Raw genomic sequence first — 10997 nt, forward strand, 5'->3', positions numbered from 1 at the left:
CAATTTTGTTTCAAATGTGTACTTACATAACACTACTGGGGAGCAGCCTAACAGTTAATGCTTTAATGGTTCTTTTTTCACAGGTGAGTTCTAAACCTATAACAAACGGGTTTGTAAATATTGGACTTCGTTGATTTTAACGGAAATGCAACCATATGTTTTTCGCATTTGGGTAAAATATGAAATGAAACAAGTAGGGTAAGGCTAAGTTCGGGTGTAGCCGAACATTTTATACTCTCGCATGAAATTTATTTATTTAATTTTATTAATATTATATAAAACACAATTTGACCCACATATTCATCATATATATTGTATAAAGTCCATTGAAAGTTGGAAACTATAATATTAGGTTAGAAGCACAGAGGTCCTCGTGTTCGATATATGGGGCCTTAAAAACATATGGTCCGATTTCAGTAATTTTTAGAATGGGGAGGACACACTATAAACATAGTATTTGTGCAAAGTTCTGCATCGATATCTTCACTAGTGCTTACTTTATATATTGTAAAGTAAACTATTCAGATCGCCTTCAAAGTTCTGGTATATAGGAAGTACGCATGGTTGTGAAGCGATTTGGCTTATTTTCACAACATATCCTTGGGATTTAAGGAAACTATTACAAACCAAGTTTCATTGAAATCGGTCGAGTAGTTCCTGGGATATAGTTTTTGACCCATAAGTGGGCAACGCCCACTTCAGCTTCCATCTGCCATTTCTTATGTGAAATTTAGTGTTTCTGACGTTTTTCATTAGTGAGTTAACCAACTTTTAGTAATTTTCAACCTAACCTTTGTATGGAAGGCACTTCCCCAAAAAAATTACATCTAAATATGCCCCTTCATAGTGCGATCCTTCATACCAAATTTTTTTCCATAGCTTTATTTATGGCTTAGTTATGGCACTTTATGTGTTTTCGGTTTTCGCCACTTTGTGGGCGTGGCAGTGGTCCGATAAGTGTGCCAAGTTTCGTCAAGATATCTTAATTTTTACTCAAGTTACAGCTTGCACAGACGGACAGACGGACGGACAGACGGACATTCGGATTTGAACTCCACTCTTCATCCTGATCACTTTGGTATATATAACCCTATATCTAACTCGGTTAGTTTTGGGTGTTACAAACAACCGTTATGTGAACAAAACCATAATACTCTCTTTAGCAACTTCGTTGCGAGAATTATATGAATGCGACTAAAAAAATATTTTCCTAATTTCTTACATTAACTGGTCTCATAGGAATCGTCACCTTCACTATCATTACAACACATTCGGATTTAGTACAACAACAATATAAACGTAATTTTTAAGATTAATTATATTCAGTTTTATTTATTTTAATTTTTATTTTCTTTTATTCCGGTAAGGTTTTCTTCCTTTGAAAGAATAAGTGTCACTAAACTTAAATCTCTCAAGCTCTTGTACAAATATTATTTTGTACAACCAAACAATTAATTATTTTAATGAAATCGCTCTGAGAGTTTATAGTTATACCTATGCTCTGTAAAACCATTAATTACGTTGTTTTCATTGTCGTGGTAGTTCTTATATCCAATATCCGTTTAACATTGTCCATTTCTTAAATTTAATTTCCCACCATGGCACCGTGTAGTTTAATCACAGCGCGATAATCATTATATGAAAGCGCACCTTCTAACGACTTTGTCTGGATGCGCTGCAACTTTTGCAACAATTCCGTATTTGATTCGGCCATGTGAATGCATTCGTCTAAATAACGTAATGACTCACGGGACCAAAATATCGAAGGACCCTGTGAAGGAGCTTTCCTATCATTGTTTAGGTTGCTGATATGCACCTGAGTCTTTCCATACCCCCCAGCTGAAGCGATAGTATTGCCACGTTCCAAATGATTAAATGCAGACTGACGATTCTGTGCAACTTCTTTAACTTTCGTAACGACTGTTGACTTTTGTTGGGGGTTTATAAACGGTGGCGGGGCAACAATTTGCCTCTTAACCGGTGTTGACGTATTCGATTTCGTTTTTGTGTTGCCAACTTCGGCCGCAGCCTCATTTGGTAGAGTGTTTTGTGTTCGTTGTTTTCCCTTCACTGCAGTCACAGATTCATCGGTTATTTTAGTTTGTGCCACTGGTGACTGCGTTAGCTCCTTTTGTTTAACAGATAATCTTGATTTCGGAGTATGAGGTGAATTTGACACGTTATTTTCAGTATATTTCTTGGCAGTTGATGTTGGATTGCTCTGTTGTGCTGAAGGCGCTGACACTTGTGGTTGTTCAAGTCGTAATTTTTGCTCAGCTGTTAAGGTGACGTCTAGCATTTTTTGACCCAGTAATAGTGGATCTATATTTAAATTCAGTTTTTGACCCTTCTCCATCTTGTTGTACATTTGAATAAGTTCCGGATAATTATCATGGCGATACGAAGTAAAGATCACCTTGGAGTGTGAATCAATTTCTTCGCGTAGCGATTGTGGTACCATATTTTCAGCTTGGTAATCATTGATAAGCGATTTCAAGTTGATTAAGAGTTTATCTAAATGCTTGTCACCATCGCAGAGGCCAGCCTGGCCCAATAAAATCATATTGAGCAAACGACGAAACCTTTCTGCCAATTTCATATTTGCTTTAGTATGCGTCTTTTCTAGATTCTTAATGCGCTTTTGCAAATCATTTACGTCACCTAAGTCGCTCTGCAACTGGGAGATATTCTCACGGAGAAAACGAATTAACGCGTCTATGCGTTTGGGCACTTTGACACCACTGAGTTGTTTATTATTCATTTGGTCCATCAATTCGTGACATTTCTCGAGTAGAGCTTTGTGGAACGTGTCCTGATCACTCATAAGTCCAAATATTACCAATACATGGCCAACAGAAGTCCAATCGAGTCTGGCTTTGATATTACACTCCTTGGATTTTTGAACCAAAAAGTCATGTCCGGCTGGAGATAGCAAATAATTGCTATGAAAATGTGTGAGGTAAACTTTAGCTTCACACGGTGCATTATGCTCTTTTTCCTTTTCTTTGTCTTTTTCATTGTCGTTCTCATCGTCAGTATCCGCAGCAACAAAACGTCGAGATATACCTGTTTGTGTGTCAAAATTGTCGTCTACCTCATCCATGTTCGCATCAGTGATATCTGCTAAAGGTATAAAATCCGGCAGTGGTTCCATTTCGCGAACTGGTTTGGTCAATAGCTTGCCCCTAGCTGCTGCAGACGTGGATGGTTGCGCATCCATTGCTTCCTCTTCTTCAAGTATTGCGTTTTTTGTACTAATATCTATTGGTGGTATCTCGAAATGGTCCGAGAAACTATAATTTGAGTCTGAATCCACAGTTAAGTTATCTTTGCTCTGAGACTTTTGCAAACCACTAATAGTAACTGGTATTTCGCTTGGTGCTTTAAACTCATTTTCAATCTTTAATGCGTTTCCATTAACAAAAACTTCGGACGTGGTTTTGGCAACACATTCCTCTGGCTCGTTGATTTCTCTTCCTGCTGACGAGTTTAATTCTGTCGTAGTTACACTACCACTCACTTCCTGTACCTGAAGCAATGAACAAAAATTTATAATAATAATTATAATTATTACTAGATATTTCGCACCTGATTTGGAGCCTCTGTTGTTGCTAAATCCCGGCTAAAGATCCTTTCTGTAGAGTGAACCCCTTCTCTTGCTACCCTACCGTAGGGGTTCGGTTCGTAATGACCTGAGAGTTCCTTAGCTCTCTTTGACGAATTTTCCGGAACTGCTAAGCAATTACTCGGTCGTTTTCGATTTAACATGCTTCCTAGACCAACTGCCTTCAAGAAGCGTTCATAAAAGCCGTTTGGTGCACTTTTTGCAGCCATACGAAAAACAACAGCATCGCCTGGTCTATACAAAAGATTGAGGGCGAGCCCAATGTTTGGTGATTTAAATAGCATGTCACTATATGATTTTTGGTGTGATTTCACATGGCTGACAATAATTGGATATTCCATGAAACGCACTGCGCTGCGACATGTGTCGGAGAAATGGCCCATACCGCCACAGATACAACACATCTTGCGTTTATTGAACTCTAGGTGACTATTGGGGTGGACGTTTGGTTGGGTCTAACGAATATAATACACTTTATTTGTATAAAAAAATATTTATCTTCAACTTCAGAAAACTTACCGTGGAATGGTAACGACGCCACTTGTCCGGGCAGAGATTAATCGAATGTCCTCGAACCTTGCAAATAGGACAAATAAGCCGATTTTGGAATGTACAAGCGTTGCAGCTTTTGGTAAACACTTGAGTTTTATTTCCGCACTATAAACAAAACTTATATATTAATATATCCATAGGTGTAAGAACGTATAATAGAAAAATTACCCTTAAACAAATTGTGTTTGGACAACGTGGTTCGAAATGTCCGCTCTCTCCACACATATAACAAACGGGTGGCTTCTTTGGCCGCCTGCATTTAGCGCGAGTATGTCCGAACTCGCAACAGTTGAAACATTTCAAATTGCTATACGGGCGTGTCTTTGGAAATCGATCTTCCGAGTAAATTCTCCATAGCTTACGGTCCCCTACAAATTGTCAAAATCAAAAACGGAAACAGGTTCAATTACAATAGTGTATGATATTGGTTAAGTTTTACTTACTTTCCATTCCTTTTTGTACTCCAACCAGTGTGAATCGTTCGCCGTGCCAAGAAACGTTATAAAATTTCTTCATTTCCTCATTCCAGCCAACACCGCCCGGTTGCAAGTTACACTCAGTATAGACAATGTAGCGAATGGGTAAGTCATGTTGGTCATCTATTCGCTCGGGCTCAATCGTAACTGGTAACGGCACTACTGGTGTAATAATCTCAACGGCATTATTCGAACTATCTTCCGAGTCGGAATCATCTGATTTTGTTGGTGCAGCCATATTATCTATCGAAGCAAAAATGTTATCCAATCCAGCCATTGCTTCATCAGGCACAGCCTCGGTATTAATTTGCAGTGTTGGAGTACTATCAACTATTTGCACAGATTGCATACTTGTTTGGTCCGGTTGAGTTGTTGGTTCGTCTTCTTCAATTTGGTTCTTGTTCTCAACGTTATTAATGTGTGCCTCATTTGAACTTTCATCTCCATCATTTGTTGTTTCTTCTATTTTCTTATCCACATTGTTTTCACGTCCTTGTACCAAGCTATTCAATGTTGCTATGAATTCATTGTCGGACATATTTCCAGCCGCTTTGCCAGCAGTACCAACTGACATTCGACGAGAGCTTAATGATTGTGAACGATTGCGTAGTTTCTTGTTGCAGCGCTCAACAGCAGAACCACGCAAGATAAATGGCACTGGAGTCTTGGTCACACCATCATCCAATTCATCATCTGTACTCTCTTCATTGTTATGGGCATCAGAACCACGGTTGCTGCTGGAAGTACGCCGCTTACAAAAACGCTTCACTTTTGGATTAACTAATGTTTTTTGCACGTCATCTGCTTCTGAGCTGCTATCAATTGCGTTCACAATTGTTCTAGAACGTCCTGTACCTTTCGAATATACACTATCCGTGATATCAGATTCGCTTTCATAGACGTCCAGTGCCCTAAAATCGGTTTGTTCTACACGATAATTTTGTTGTTTCTTTAATGAACTGGGGGTGTCAGTTTGTGCCATAGTAAAAGAGCTGTCCAAAGGAGCAGTAAATTCTGCAGTGCACATTACATCCTCTGAAGAGGAATCATGTGGTGCAGCAACAGTCCCTTCTTCCACGATAGATTTATTGAGTGTGGGTGGTACTAGGTTGCTCACATCAGCTGTCAGTAAAACCAAATCTTGATCATCCGCCATACAATTGTCTTCCAGCAAACGACATCGATCGGTTTGGCCAATAAAGTCATCTGATGATAACACCGAACATGGTGAAGTGCAACGACTAGATATTGGTTCAACAGGTTTTTCTGCAATGTCTGAAGTTGAATTACTACATTTAACACTTGGCTTCGTAAAATCAGTTGATTTAGTTTTACTATCCATTACAACGTCAGAAGCGTCCATAGCATTTTCCTCTTCCAATTGAATTGCCGAACCCTCATTATCGCTGTCAGAAAGAGTGATAAGAGGTGGAGGCTTTGATGGTATTAGAACTACATCATCATCTGAGCTTTTTGATGGATCATTTTCTTCAGAAGATGAATCTAATACAATCGTTTCTACTTGCTGTTGTTCCTTCTGTTTTTTATTACGAACATTTTTTGATTTCAATTTCTTGGCTTGAATCAAAATCGCTTTCTGTAATTTGGTTTCTTGTTGCGTAAATGGTCCACTTCGCGTGACTCCAGTCTGAATATTTTTTTGTTTTTTCTTTTTTTTATTTGGCTTTGAGTTTAGAACTACCGCTGCCGGATTTATTCGCAAATCTTTATCTCGAGTGTTGTTATTTCTTTCAGATATTTTTATATATACTTCATGTTCATTGTTTTTCTCTGTAGTTTGTTTTTGATGTTCTGAGGAAGGAAGTATATTACCATCAGGCTCCTTTTTACTTAAAACGGCTGAATCGATAGTTTTTCTTGATGATTTTTCTGTAATTTTACAATTAATAATTTTAGGATATCATTATATTACTCTTTTTGTGTACCAATCTCAACTGTTTTCGCAATTTGGTTTGCACTCTTTGTTGTTGCTTGGAAAGACGTACTATTTGACTTGGGTGCTTTTATGCTATTTACCCAATAGCGTGTGTCGGGCACTTGGCTCGATTTAGCAGGTCTGTAAATAATACTTCTTTCTGTAACAACGCGTTCCACACTCTCCTTTTCCTGTGCTTGAGAAACCCATTGCTGTTCGGTGTTATTTACGTCTGCCATTGTTGAATCTACGGCCTCATGGTGTATTTGACCATACAGCCTAGCCTCAAGCTCATTGAAATCCTCGCCATCTATTTCAACCTAATTCAAATTAATTTATATGTAAAATACCACGTGCTTTAGGTAAATGTAGCAATTGTTTCCTTACCTCGTCCATTTTTTATAAAATTAATTTCTAACATTGAATATGTTAGTTGCGAGTTTTGATTTGTTAATCTTCTTTTTGCACCCAATTTCCCCTATATTTCACAGGCCGCTATGTTTTTTATTGTTCTTTGCATTCACTCGTGTAGTGGCAAGTGCATTGCAGCAACCCACAGAGTTACATCTAAATGCAACATTTGGGTTGCCATATAGTTCAGCTTTAATTTATTAACCCAAGAATGGGAAAAAATAACCCTACAAGACGAGAGCTTACTCCTACACTACTATACATGCAAAATGTTTCAGTTTTTATCAACACATACACAATACCATCTTTTTTAGTACAGTGGCAATCTCGGCAGTTAGAGTGGCAACATTCATTAATCCTGTAAACTAGAATTGACTATCGAAATAGAATTGACTATCGATAACTTGCCAGATTTATCCAGACATCGATATTCGTAGTTGCCAGAATGTTCGAGTGGCGATATATTTTCAACAATCGACTATATAAGGGCTGTCGGACTGGCAGCAAGACACAGTTCTAATAAGAGAGTTGTCGAGTGAGGACAATTCTAAGGAGAGAGTTGTTGAGCAAAGTGTAAACAAGTTATAAGTTAGAGTTGTAAATTAGAGTATTGAGTAATAAAGTGTTAAGTTTTAAGGAATTGGCAATAAAGATTAGTGTATAGCCATTAAAGTGTGACTTTTATTTGACAATCCAGTGATCGAACTCAGGGTAGAGTTTTAGAGTAAACGATTTATTTTGGAAATCCGTTACAGTAGAGTATTGAGTAATAAAGTGTTAAGTTATAAGGATTTAAAATTAAAGATTAGTGTAGATTATTTGACAATCCAGTGGTCGAACTCAGGGTAGAGTATCAGCGTAAACGACAGATTTTGGAAATCCGTTACAATTGGTGTCAGAAGTGGGATTGACAACTAAAATTCCATAGGAGATAATGGCCAAATTCAATGAATTAAGGATACCACAACTCAAAAGGGAGTTGGAACAACGAGGATTAGCAACGAATGGTTTGAAATCCGAAATGCAAGCCCGATTACGAGAGGCAATGGAAGTAGAAAACATCAACGTGGACAAATTTGTTTTCAAATCGCTATTAGAGGAATCGACAACGAAAATAGAGGAAAAGGAAGATTCTACATGTACATCAGGGGCATCGGATATACAAATGTTTTTGTCTGCATTATAACAGATTTCGTCGCAGATGTCGGCGCATTCATTAAAATTATCAGAGTTTAAAGAACAGCAGTCACAATTTTGTAGCGTCTATGTAGCATGTTGAAAGAGTCATTGTCTAGTATGCCATTGAAAATTATATCACACTCGAAAAAGCAGGAGGAAAGTCAGTCCAGGCAGGTGAATTCATATATAGCAGAGGTACCTACGCAGCTGGAAGCGCAAGACGAGATTTTTTCGACCCAGTCGGAAGTGAATGGTGTATCCTTCCAATTGAAAGCGGAAGAGGAACTGAAGTCAATGGATGAGACTTCAAATAAAGCGGATGTGTCAATACAGATCGTGAAGAGAATGGGATGGAAAAAAATTAATATCACCACTACATACACACAAATGCAACAAAGAGCAAAATGTGCATAAACATTTTCCTCAACTCTACTCTCGTATAGCACCCTGAATAATAGAAAGAAACAACCAAAGTTCTCGTGTGTTTGAACAATTTTTGTTTTGAGCTATATCAGGGTTGCTTGTGAAGTATTATTTTGCGTGTTATATTTAACCCTGCTTAGATAAAATACGTCTGCGAGACGTACACTTGTTTTATTTTTCGTTCTATCTCTCACAACCGTTAAAAGGGAATATTCTCGCTTTCAGTGGTGACAGTTTTTCAGTGATAAGTGTTTTCTCTGATGAAATATTACAAGTTTGTTTTCTTTGGTACGTCTGAGAGACGTATCATTATCTTTTACTTAACTTTTAAACTTTTTATGTTATCGTTTTTTTCGTGTATTTGATGAAGCTCTGAGAGGTTTTATACATAGTTTCTCATTTCTTTTAGTTAATAAACATGGAGTATCAAAGTGTGGATGACACAAAAATTGCTGCTCTTTTGCAGGATATTTTGGATGGCTCAAATACATCGGAAAATTAATGCGAATCAGAAAATGAATTGCTGGGGGATAATGTACAAAACGACGTGGGAGATGAGTTTATTGATTGTAAATCATCTCAAGAATTACCGCCCGGCATGATATTATATTATAACCAAACAAAAGGCGGTGTTGATACATTTGATTAAATGTGTTCATTGATGTCATGTTCGAGAAAAACCAACAGGTGGCCTATGTCAATATTTTACGGAATACTAAACATGGCATTCATAAACTCTTATGTTATTTATTGTCATAATTCGATTTCCAATAGTCAAAAGACATTGAGTCGTAAAGAGTATTTGAAGTCACTTTCATTGTCTTTGACAACCCCATGGATGCAGAAGAGATTGAAAATCCCAACTTTGTCGAGAACAATAAGAAGTTATATTGAAAATTGATGAACTCAGCAATGGATGTAGTGCTAGTGGAGATCAGCCTACCTCAAAAAAGAAAAGGTACTGTGGCTTTTGCCCGTCCAAAATCCGACGTATGTCAAAAATGACATGCGTAAAATGTGACGCACCCGTGTGTGGGGAACACAATAATTTAGTATGTAATTCTTGCATATAATTATGTCAAAAGTTAATTTTTTGCATTATATAAATTAACATTGTTATTTAATTTAACCAAAACAAAAAAATACGTCTCTCAGACGTTCGTTATCTTTTCAGTACTTAAAAATAACGTTATCTAAGCAGGGTTTAAAGCTAAACTACATAGCTCGCGAATGCGAATGCGAACGTTTGACAGTTGAGTTGAATACACATGTTCTTATGAGATGAGCTAACATAGCTTTCGCATGTTTTCGCAACCAAATCTCCGAAATTCGAACTCGGACTCGAAGACGCACAGAAGTTGAAAATTTTCAACTTTCATGCGCTAACACAGCAACCTTCACATTCTTGAGAATAGCAACCAATATTATGTTCCTTACTATCTTGCGTGTTTTAATTATTTAAGCCCGTTTTCTTCGCTAAAATATAAGTATTTTGTGAAATATAATATTTATTAGTTTATTAATAATATATTTATCAAATATTTAAAGTAATTTTTAAAAATAAGGTGTGATGAAGTTTTAATAAACTAGGTAGACAGTTTAAATTTTTCTTTCTTTGCTTAATTCAAGGTATTCTATGAACACTGCTAATAAAAATCACTAAAAATTTAATATCCTTGTCCATGTTAATTAGTTCGTTTTCAAAATCGCAAATAAAAATTGAGTATGTGTATTACCTTGTACACAGCTGTCAATGCATTCAAAAGCGCATTTATGTAGTTGCTCGAAATAAACGCAGTCGAGCGCATTCTTTCGCTTTCGCATTTACATTCGCGAGCTATGTCGTTTAAGCTTAAATCAGTGATGTGTAGCCTAATTAAAGTGTAAATTATTAAAGCACGCATTTTTAAATAAGTAAAACGTAAAATAAAAGTTTTCTAAAGTGAAAATATGGAATTGAAGAGGGTGATACAGTAATACTTCGTCGCACTGTCAATTCGAAGCACGCAATAGAAGCTACCCCAACAATGGTCAGTACAAAGGCCGAAACCATTGAATACGTAAATAATTGTTGAATATAATAATATTATCTTGCCTTAAATTGTAATTAATTTTCCATACAGATATTTCATACGGCCCGTTATGTAACCTAATTGGTGTCACTTATGGTTGCAGCGTAGAACTTTCGAAGCGATGAAATATGTGCTGCAAGCAAATCCAGAAGTATGGATGCAAACGCTGCTACATCGAACAGAAATCATTTACAATAATATAATTAATTATTTTGTTATTAAATTCTCATTTCGGGTTTTAGTAGAACTAACCGAAAATAGCGGGTATAGTTTCAGGGCTTTTGTGGGTCGCAGTACTGAAAGTGCACGTGGATTTGATTGTA

The 10997-nt window shown here is 37.0% G+C and overlaps 1 protein-coding gene across 2 annotated transcripts in view; it reads right to left on the bottom strand.

Moving 5' to 3' along the window:
* Positions 1–7135, bottom strand: part of LOC105211544 (four and a half LIM domains protein 2) — a 215092-nt gene extending 207957 nt beyond the window's left edge. For both annotated transcript variants that reach the window (XR_008471138.1, XR_008471137.1), the window contains exons 1-7: positions 6977–7135; positions 6600–6909; positions 4621–6543; positions 4346–4545; positions 4145–4282; positions 3589–4080; positions 27–3529 (exon numbers count right to left, since the gene is read on the bottom strand). The gene's annotated coding sequence lies outside the window, so the exon portion shown is untranslated. The remainder of the gene's footprint in view (positions 1–26; positions 3530–3588; positions 4081–4144; positions 4283–4345; positions 4546–4620; positions 6544–6599; positions 6910–6976) is intronic.
* Between the last annotated feature and the right edge of the window lie 3862 nt (positions 7136–10997).

This window comes from Zeugodacus cucurbitae, chromosome 4 (genome assembly GCF_028554725.1).
Source record: "Zeugodacus cucurbitae isolate PBARC_wt_2022May chromosome 4, idZeuCucr1.2, whole genome shotgun sequence".
In the NCBI taxonomy this organism is placed as follows: domain Eukaryota; kingdom Metazoa; phylum Arthropoda; class Insecta; order Diptera; family Tephritidae; genus Zeugodacus; species Zeugodacus cucurbitae.